Source organism: Peromyscus leucopus, unplaced genomic scaffold, assembly GCF_004664715.2.
Source record: "Peromyscus leucopus breed LL Stock unplaced genomic scaffold, UCI_PerLeu_2.1 scaffold_875, whole genome shotgun sequence".
NCBI classification, from domain to species: domain Eukaryota; kingdom Metazoa; phylum Chordata; class Mammalia; order Rodentia; family Cricetidae; genus Peromyscus; species Peromyscus leucopus.
This window is the reverse complement of record NW_023505811.1, coordinates 105,166-115,686: the sequence shown is the minus strand read 5'-3', so window position 1 is coordinate 115,686 and position 10,521 is coordinate 105,166.

Genomic DNA, 10,521 nt, shown 5'->3' with positions numbered 1-10,521 from the left:
CTTAGACTCCGGACACTTTCCAGAGCCCCGCCCTCACTAGTCAGGAACAACACAAATAGAGACCTGGGTAGGAAAGCACTTTATTAAGCTGGGCTCCCAGCCTCGGCCACGCGAGCCCTGCCCACTCTCGAACGGGTTATGGAGCACCCCCACCGCCCTCCTCGTCGTCTTCACGTCGAGACCCGGGATCCCTCGATCTGGCACTGCAGCGCCCCCCCAGCAGGTACTGCGCCCTCCTCCTCCTGGAGGCGGTGGAGGTCGGTTTGCAGTCTCCGGGGCGGGCTCCAGGGAACCGGGGGCTGTGCCGGCACGCCCTCTGCGAGCCCTGAAGCTTCGCCTGATGCTCCCTCTTCCAGAACCCACCCTCCACCTCATTCTCCTTCTCCTCCTCCGGGCTGTCGGTGAAAGATTCTCACCCTGTAGAAATTGATGGAGACCTTAAAGGGAGGAAGGATTGACAGGAGGTACTGGGACGAGGCCCACGAAGAGAGATCAAGGGCTAGGACAGCGCCTTGGCCTTTTTGCCTCACCTTTAGATAGCGCTCCAGCTTCTTGCTAATGAGCTTGTTGTTGAGAATACTGCGGCCACCATGAGAGAGGACTTCTTGGACTGTTCCATCATGAGCTATGGGTAGGGCAAACAGGGCTGGTGAGGCTGCTCTGGAGTCCAGCAAACCCAGCTGAGGCTCAGATTCACCAATAACTACACCTAAGGTCCAGTCACTCTACAAGCATGGAAGTAGCCGGGCGTGTGTGCACGCCTTTAATCCCAGCACTCGGGAGCAGAGCCAGGCGATTTTGTAGTTCGAGGCCCACCTGGGCTACCGAGTGAGTTCCAGAAAGGCGCAAAGCTACACAGAAACCCTGTCTCGAAAAACCAAAAAAAAAAAAAAAAAAAAAAAAAAAAAAAGCATGAAGTAACTAGACTGTCCGATCTTGCTGAAATGCTCCATTTATCCACACCACAATTACTGTGTGAAATCTTACTTACAAAGAAACTATAGTACAAACTAACTCCAGCTACCCAAAGCCAAATGCAAGGCCTACCTAGACTTCAGAGTTCAAGGCTACCTGGGCAACTTAGACTATGTCTCAGAAAACAAAAAGACGGCTGGAGAGATGGCTCCGTTAAAAGCACTTTGCTACTCTTTCAAAGACTCAGGTTCGATTTCCAGCACACATACCTTGTAACAACTATCTCTAACTCCAGTTCCAGGGGATCTATACCCCTTCTGGCCACCAAGGGCAACCGGGCACTTGCATGGTGAGCATACATATATGCAGACAAAACAAACAGAGAATAATAAAAAAAAAAAAGAAGGGAGGAAGCTGAGGTGTTCAGTGATAGACTGCTTACTTAGTATTCTGCAACTTCAGTTCAATTCCCAATACATACACACAGACACACACACACACAGACACACACACACACACACACACACACACACACACACACACACACACACCGCAAGGAGCAAACTGTCCTAGCACACAAGGAGGTTGGTTGTCTGTGTTTTATTTTGTTGTTGTTGTTTTTGTTATTTTGAGACAGGGTTTTTCTGTGTAGCCCTGGCCATCCCAACTCGCTCTGTAGACCAGACTGGCCTCAAACCCAGAATCCACCTTCTTCTGCCTCCTGAGTGCTGGACTAAAAAGGCATGCACCACCAAGCCCTGGGAGTTGTTTAGAGTCTCTAAGGACTCTATAAGCACACCTGTAAGCCCAACACTCAAGAGGCATCGAGGAGGACCACTGCCAGTTCAAGGCCAGGCTGACCTATATAGTCAGTTCACCTTGGGTTACATAAGACTGCCTCAAATACTAAAACAAAACTGGAATACAGATGAAACTTTATTAAATGTTGTGCATCATTGACAGTGGTGTGCCTGCCTTTAATCCCAGCATTTAGGAGAAGAGGCAGGTGGATCTCAATGAGTTTGAGGATAGCCTAGTCTACAAATTGAGTTCCAGGACAGCAAGATTGTTACACAGTGAAGAAAAACAAAAACAAATAAACAAACAAAAAATTGTGCATCCTTTTAACTCATAGGATCTGGACATAAAGAAACATATAATGTTAAAGTTGAAAAGAGACACTTCTCTACTGATGGATCAGTTGGTTACAGACTTTGGAAAGCTGTTTGAGAGATACACCAGAAGTACAAATTTGCCTGATAATTCCTATCCCGAGTTTTAAGAACTAGAAATATAAGCCGGGCGTGTGGCGCACGCCTTTAATCCAGCACTCGGGAGCAAGCCAGGCGGATCTCTGTGAGTTCGAGGCCAGCCTGGGCTACCAAGTGAGTCCCAGGAAAGCGCAAAGCTACACAGAGAAACCCTGTCTCGAAAAACCAAAAAAAAAAAAAAAAAAAAAAAAACTAGAAATAGTGGGCGGCGGCGGTGGGTGTGCACACCTTAAATCCACAGCTTGGAGGCAAAACCACAATCTCTGTTGAGTTGAGGCCAGCCTGGGCTACAGAGTGAGTTCCAGAAAGCCTCCAAAGCTACACAGAGAAACCCCTGTCTCAAAAACAAAAACAAACAAACAAACAACAACAACAACAAAAGAAACCCTAGAAATATGTATATTTACTAGTTAGGAGAACTGGAAAGCATTTATGTTATTTAGTGGAGAAGTAGGCAAACCATTAAATCTAAAAGAATACCCTGCATTCCTCCTATATCAGCCCTGCTGGCAAAATAGTATGAAGTCTCGACCTTTTTTTTTTTGAACAAGGTTTTGCTGTGGTAGTTTAGCATGTTTTGGGGCTTGTTTGGTTGCCTTGGATTATTTTTTGTTTGTTTGAGGCATTTTGTAGGCCAAGCTCATCTGAGTTCACTATGTAGTCCATGCTGGTGTCTCAAACTTGTGGCAATTCTCCTGCCTCAACCTCCCAAGTGTTGGGATTATAGGAACATTTGAATATGCCTGGTTTATAAACTGGCTCTTGAGTGCTGGAATTGCAGATTTGCACTATCACATCTGAGTCACTGTATCTGGAAGACTTTATATCAACATACTGGTCATTTCTTCAGAGGTAGGAGTACAAACGTGATCATTAAACAAAAGAAAGAATGAAGGGGAGTTGGTTTTCTCTTTCCATCTTGTATGTACCAGGGCTTAAATGCAGGCTGCCAGGCTTGGCAACAAGTGCCTTTACCTACTAGCCATCTCATCTGCGTTCAGAGGTTTTTTATACATTTTATCTATTAACAGACTGAGTGTACTGAGTAACAGGTTAAGGTCATACAATCAGAATACTACTGTAGTTCCACAATAATTCTCACTGGCCAATACATTGTCCGGTCCTGGCCCCTCTGTGTCTAGAAGCTGAAACACAGCTGTTTCCAGGTTTTGGTCATAATGACCAAACAGGAGAAATACTCAAAAAATAACTGACAACTTATATACTTTCATGGTGCTTTTAATTCTAACCAAATAAGTATCCCAAGCCAGGCGGTGGTGGCACATGCCTTGCAGCAGCCAGGCGGATCTCTGTGAGAAAGCATCTACAGAGTGAGATCCAGGACAGCACCAAAACAACACAGAGAAACCCTGTCTTGAAAAAAAACCAAAAACAAACAAACAAACAAACAAAAATCCCAAGTGATAGTGCCTGATTGATCTAAGTGCCTCCTTCAGCCTCTAGTCAATAGGGACTCACACTTAACTGCACTAGCCTTAAAACAACAGACTGTATAGCACTCAGGAAGAAAACAGCCTGAATGCATGTGTACCAGCTACTGCAGAAGCAGAGGCAGAAAGATCAGGCTACACAGATCCCTTTACCTGCCTCTTCTCAGCATTGGTTGTTAAATTTTTGCTGTCAGATAAAAAAAAAAAAATGTTCCTCTTCTGGTACCTTGGTTACCAGCAACCCTGTGCTCTGATGTGCACACTGAAATAACTGTCCAGAGTTTCATAAGGTCAACTCCCTTAGCTTCTAGATTGCTTGGCCTGCTCAGGAAGATTTATTTGAACAGTCCAAGTAACACATGATCTAATTTTCTCTCTGATCTCCTGATTTTTTATTTTCACATTTAAAAATCTCTAGAATTCAGTACATGGTACAAAGCAGGGGTACAGCTTTCTTTTCCACAAGTTTATTAAAATACATTAGTATTTTCCTACTAAACTGAAATACAGGTCTATATCCTACTTTGTTTGTTTGTTTGTTTCTCTTAAGCCCTGGCTGTTTCTGGAACTTGCTCTGTAGACTAGGCTGATCTCGAAATCAGATATCCACCTGCCTTTGTCTTCAAGTGCTGGGATTAAAGGTGTGTACAACCATGACCCAGAAATCCTTTTTTTTTTTTTTTTTTTTTTAAATAAATTTAAAATCCAGAGCTAAGGATGTAATTGGCATAGAATGTGTAAGACCCGACTTGATCTCAGCACACATCTCACTCACACAGACATATACTCAGACCTCCATAAGGCCCTACAGAACAATTTTCTTCTTAGTCATTTGGTGGCTAGACATAGCCAACCTTAGGTTTTTATTTCACCTTTACTTATCCTTGACAAATTATTCATTACTCAACTATAAGGTTCTTCCCAGATCCAGACAGAGATTAGAATAACACAGACTGCTTTCTGAAACTCAGAGAATTCATCAGACCCCTCTGTCCTACCTGCATGTAATAACATTGAGTTAAGCAAATGCGAGTTCTGAGACACACAGGGCTCTTGTCAGACTCTGTCTAGTTTTATCACTGGCCACATCAGCTCCCACTCCCCACTCCCACCCCCCCCACCCCCACCACCCGAGACAGAGTTTTTTCTGTGTAGCTTTTCGCCTTTCCTGAAACTCGCTTTGTAGACCAGGCTAGCTCGAACTCACAGAGATCCGCCTGCCCTGCCTCCCAAGTGCTGGGATTAAAGCGCGAGCCACCACCGCAGGCCAATGTTATCTTTTTAAATATTAAATTGTATTGGCTTTGCAGTAAGTTTTAGTTTGCTTAGCAAGTTCCTGAACTCACAACTGTCCTTTGTCCAGTATTTTGGCCACTGTTGATCATTCCATTTTTTAATATTTTAAATCCCATCTTCTTACCCTTACCATGTTCTACTAACTTTAAGATCACTTTGCTATAATCATTTGCCTTCTCTAAGAATGTTACACAGGGCTGGTAAGATGGTTTCAATGAGTGAAGGTACAGCCTGCCAAGTCTAGGGACTTGAGTTCTATCTCTGGGACGAACAGGATAGAGGGAGAAAACCTAACTCCCAAGAAAGTTGTCCTCTGATTTCCACATGTGTGTAGAATTAGTACACATGCATGCCACCATACACAAATAAACAAAAGAATAACTGTAATTTTAAAAGAGATTACTGTTACATTGTGTACACTTTCCCTTCCAGTATTTTTATTTCAAGAATGTTGCTAGATTCTACTGAGTCTCCCTTGCAGTTCAGATACAAGATGCACATGTACCCCCCCCCCTGCCCCCACTGTCAAGACAGGATTTCTCTGTGTAACAGCCCTGGCTGTCCTGGAACTCATAGAGATCCACTTGCTCTGCCTCCTGAGTGCTGGGATTAAAGGCGTGTGCTACTACTGCCCAGTGGCTAATTATAATTTACTATATGTTTAACTTATACCTTCCCATCTTTAATAGCAAACTAATTATAGTTTCATCTTGGTATTATTTGATCTGATTTTGGAATTAAAGTTAAAAAGCCTTCATAGGTGGGTGTAGTAGGCAAATTCTTGTAATCCCAGCACTTGGAAGTAGAGGCAAGGATACCGAGACTTGAAGGCCTGCCTAGGCTACACAGTGAGAGCCAATCTCAAACACAACAAAACACACACACACACAAGCAGTGGCTGGGAGATGGCTTCCATGAGGACCTGAGTTCAATCCTAAGACACTATATAGAAAGTGGGCCGGGCGTTGGTGGCGCACGCCTTTAATCCCAGCACTTGGAGGCAGAGCCAGGCGGATCTCTGTGAGTTCGAGGCCAGCCTGGGCTACCAAGTGAGCACAGGAAAGGCGCAAAGCTACACAGAGAAAACCCTGTCTCAAAAAAAAAAAAAAAAAAAGAAAGTGGATGTGGTGCATGTGTTTGTACTCCTAGCATAGGGAAGTGCAGACAAGCTGGTCCCTGGGGCTTGCTAGCCATCGCACTTGAGACTACTTGGTGGGTTCTGGCCAGTTAGGAGACTGACAAAAGCAAAAAGAAAGGAAAGAAGGCAGGCAGCAGGAAGGGGGTTCATGGTGACTAAGGAATGACATACTGCGGTGTCTTCTAGCTCCAAAGCGCGTGCGCGCGCACACACGCGCACACACACACACACACACACACACACACACACACACACACAGTAACAAACAGAAAGCCTAAAATTTTACTTAAAGCTGACAGACTTCTAGGACAAAAGCCTGAGGGCTCTGTGGATTCCAAGCTCTAATGAAAGTGATGAAAACTTAAAAACAAACCCTACTATTGAAGTCTCTGGAAATGTTCTAAAGGACAAACAGTAGATGAAGAAATGCTTAATAAATTGACCAGTGACAGCAATAATTACATTTCTCTTCCTGCCTCTGCTACCTGTTACTGAGGCTCGGTTCTAGATGCAGAGATAATAGTGTAGTTGCCATACAACAGCCAAGGCTTGCTTAGGGCACAGCATGGTAAGAATCTAAGGGCCACACGTCCTTGGCCTGTTCATAAGGAAGGCCCGGCTGAGAAAAGCTAAGAGAGAGGATCAGCAGTTCATGTCCTTCATCTCTAAAAGTTACAGAGTAGCACAAAGAGAAGTGCTTCTCTGGCTTCACCCTTCAGCCTCGGCTCCAATTCTGCTGTGGGAAAGCCCCCCCATTAGAGCAGCGAAACTCTCAGTTCTCCCAGAGGGATGGACTTCATCACCAAGAATGAAGTTCAAGATGAAGGGCTCAAGCCAATGGAGAATGTGGAGAAGGAGTCTAGAGGATAGAGTTAGAAATCAACTTGAGGCTGGCTATGTTGCACAAAAAGAACCAGCACAAGAGCTAAGAACAGCCTCCCTGGATTGAGAATAAATCTCAGATAATTATTATCAAAAACTAACGCCGTAAGAAGCCCAAACTGGGTTAAATGGGTGCTGAACTCAGGTATCAATACATGCTAGAGAACATGCCACCACTGAGCCACACCTCAGTCCAAGAGCCAGGATATAACCAGCTCAGATTAGAGAGCAAGTTCAATTCCAGGCACAGCTAAAACAAAAAGAACAACCAACCAGCCGAAATTAATGTAGTTCATTAGCTGGTGTGACTAGGAAAGAGATAGATGGCTTAAAACCACTCTAGGTGCCGGGTGGTGGCCCACACCTTTAATCCCAGCACTCGGGAGGCAGAGGCAGGCAGATCTCTGAGAGTTCAAGGCCAGCCTGCCTAGGAAAGGCACAAAACTACACAGAGAGACCCTGTCTTGAAAAACCAAAAACAAACAAACAAACCAAACAAACAAACAAAAAAAACCCACTCTAGGTGGTTCATTTGTGGTAGCAGTAACATGCCCATGTTTTCCTCCCTCAGAGGATAACATCAAATTCTCACTATAGGGATGAAAGAGACCTCATTAGCAGATACTTCACTAAAGAATTTGGCTTGTCCTGAGAATGTAGCTTAGTAGTAGAGAGCTTGTCTAGAATGTATAAGGCTAGGAGTCTAACTCCAACACCCACAGAAAGGAAAAAAACAAAACAAACCAGAATTTGGCTAGTCATTAAACACACAGGTAAGCAAAGATTAACAAATGCTACATATGTGAAGGGTGAAGGTCAGTGCTCGGAGAGGTCAGTCACAATGTGGTTTCTAAAACATCTAGATTATGAGATATCCAAAGGAAACTGATCCATGTTTAAAACAACAAACAAAAAACCCCTAAACAACAGCAAACAGGAAGCAATCCATGACAGTAACTGGATGTCAGTTTCATCATAATGCCTTTTTTTTTGTTTTTGTTTTTCGAGACAGGTTTCTCTGTGTAGCTTTGCGCCTTTCCTGGAACTCGCTTTGGAGACAAGGCTGGCCTCGAACTCACTGAGATCTGCCTGCCTCTGCCTCCCGAGTGCTGGGATTAAAGGCGTGGGCACCACCGCCCGGCCATAATGCCTTTTTTTTTTAGTTTTGTTTTTATGAGACAGGGTTTCTTTGCATAGCTCTGGCTGTCCTAGAACTCGCTCAGTAGACCAGGTTGGCTTTGAACTCAGAGACTGGCCTGCCTCTGCCTCTTAAGTGCTGGATTAAAGTCCTGTGTTGACACCACTACCGCTGCTGCCACCACCAACCACCAGCAGAAGTCCGTTTCTTACAGTGATCTGATACAACTGCTTCTCCTCATGTAACCGAATGATTGTTGAGAACTCAATCACCAAAATGGGTGCCACCACAGCCTAGCAGTTTCATCAGACTTCAAAGTGGCAATTAAAAGCACATTTTAAGCTGGATGTGGTGGCACACGCCTTTAATCCAGCACTCAGAGGCTGAGGCAGCTGGATCTCTGAGTTCGAGATCAGCCTGGTCTACAGAGTGAGTTCCAGGATAGCCAGGGATACCCAGAGAAACTCTGCCTCGAGAAAAATAAAACAACAACAAAAAGAGGGGGAAAAAAAAGCTTGAAAGCAACAAGAGAAAAATAAATCCTCACTTACAAGCTGATGTTTCACCGGCAGGAGAAACCCGAAGGCAGTAAGAACACAACAGAAATGCATTAAGAAAACAAACTGTCAACTTGGCTCTGGCTGGCCTTGAACTCAAGAGATCTACCTGCCTCTGTCTCCTGAGTACTTGGATTAAGGGACTATGCCACCATACCCTTGAAAACACCCTTGAAAAAAGAAAGATTAAAAACAAACGAACAACCCCCCGACAAATAATCATCAATTAGAAGACAACACTGTAAAACTAAACTCTGCCCATGGTACCAAGAAGTAACAGAAAACAATATTGTAAAATAATAGGACTTCCCAAATTCATCTAAAAGTCAACATAATTCTATTAGAATACCAACAAGGTTTTTCAGAGAAAATGACAAGTTAATCCAAAACCAAATAGCATACAATAACCAAATCATTCTTGAAAACAGTGTCGAGTTTAAATTTAATCATGAAGTTATGGTACCAGCTAATATAAAGGCAGAACAAGTCCAGCATGTAGGCAGAGACACAAATAATAATTCTAGTTCAAGACTAGCCCAAGTTAGAGTGAGAATTCCTCTCAACAACAACATATAAACAACCCCCCCCCCAAAAAAAAAAAAACCAACAACAATGGGATAGAATTTAGAGTCCAGAAACAAACCCATACAGTTATGGTCAACTTTCTACATGGGGCAAGTCATTTACAGGGGAAGAGAACTGTCTTTCAAGTGGTACTGGGATAACTGTATATTCACATGCAAAAGAATGAAATTAGGTCCTGACTTTATACAATAAAACAATTAAATGGTGGATTAAGGCCTAACTGTAAACAGTGAAACCAGAAAACTCAAGGGTTAAGCACAGTGGCTCACACGTGGAATATTAACACTCAAGAGGCAGAGACAAGAAGACTGCCACAAGTTCAAAGCTAATCTTTGTACACACAAGTTCAAGGCCAACCAGAGACAATACATAGTGAGACTCCACCTCAAAATGGGGTGGAATGGAGGTGAGGTCCTACATGACCTTAGTTTAGTGCATTTTTAGACAATAACACCCTGAGCATAAAAAATAAAAAAGAGAAACAGAGACAGTGGATGTTATCAATATTAAACTTTTGGCTGGCCATGACAGTGCATGCTTGTAATCCAAGTAATCAGGTGGCTGGAGCAAGAAGTTTTCAATTCTAGGCCATTTTAGGGCAGCCAAGCAAATTCCAGGCCAGCCTGACCTACACTGTAAGATCATGCCTCAAAATAAAACAGGTGAGGATGTCACTCAGTGGTAAAATGCTTGCCTATATGTACAAAGTTGTAGGTTTGCTCAATTCCAGCATGGCCAAACAGACAAGTAAGCAAGCAAACCAACAAACAAAACCATTTGTGAGGGGCTAGAGAGATGACTCGAGGGTTAAGGGTTAATTGGTTTTTCAGAGGCCCCGAGTGTGTTCCTAGTATTCACATTTAGGTTTCACAAACACCTGTAGTTCTAGCTCCAGGAAATCTGATGCTGTCTTCTGGCTTCCACAGATATGTGTGCACGCGCGCGCGCGCGCACACACACACACACACACACACACTTAAAAATAACATTTAAATAATTTAAAACAACAATAAACTAACAAATCCTTTTGTCAAGTAAAAGACATATTAAGGTGAAAGAAATAGCCGGGCATGGTGGTACATGCCTTTAATCCTGGCACTTGGGAGAAAGAGGCAGATGATCTCTCTGAGGCCAGCCTAGTCTACATGGTGAATTCCAGGACAGCCAGAGCTATACAGTGATACCCTGTCTGAAAAAATAAAGTGGAAAAACCCAAAAAAATGGGAAAAGTATTTGCAAATCCTATCATATAAGAGATATGTGTCTCAAATATACCAAGAATTATAAG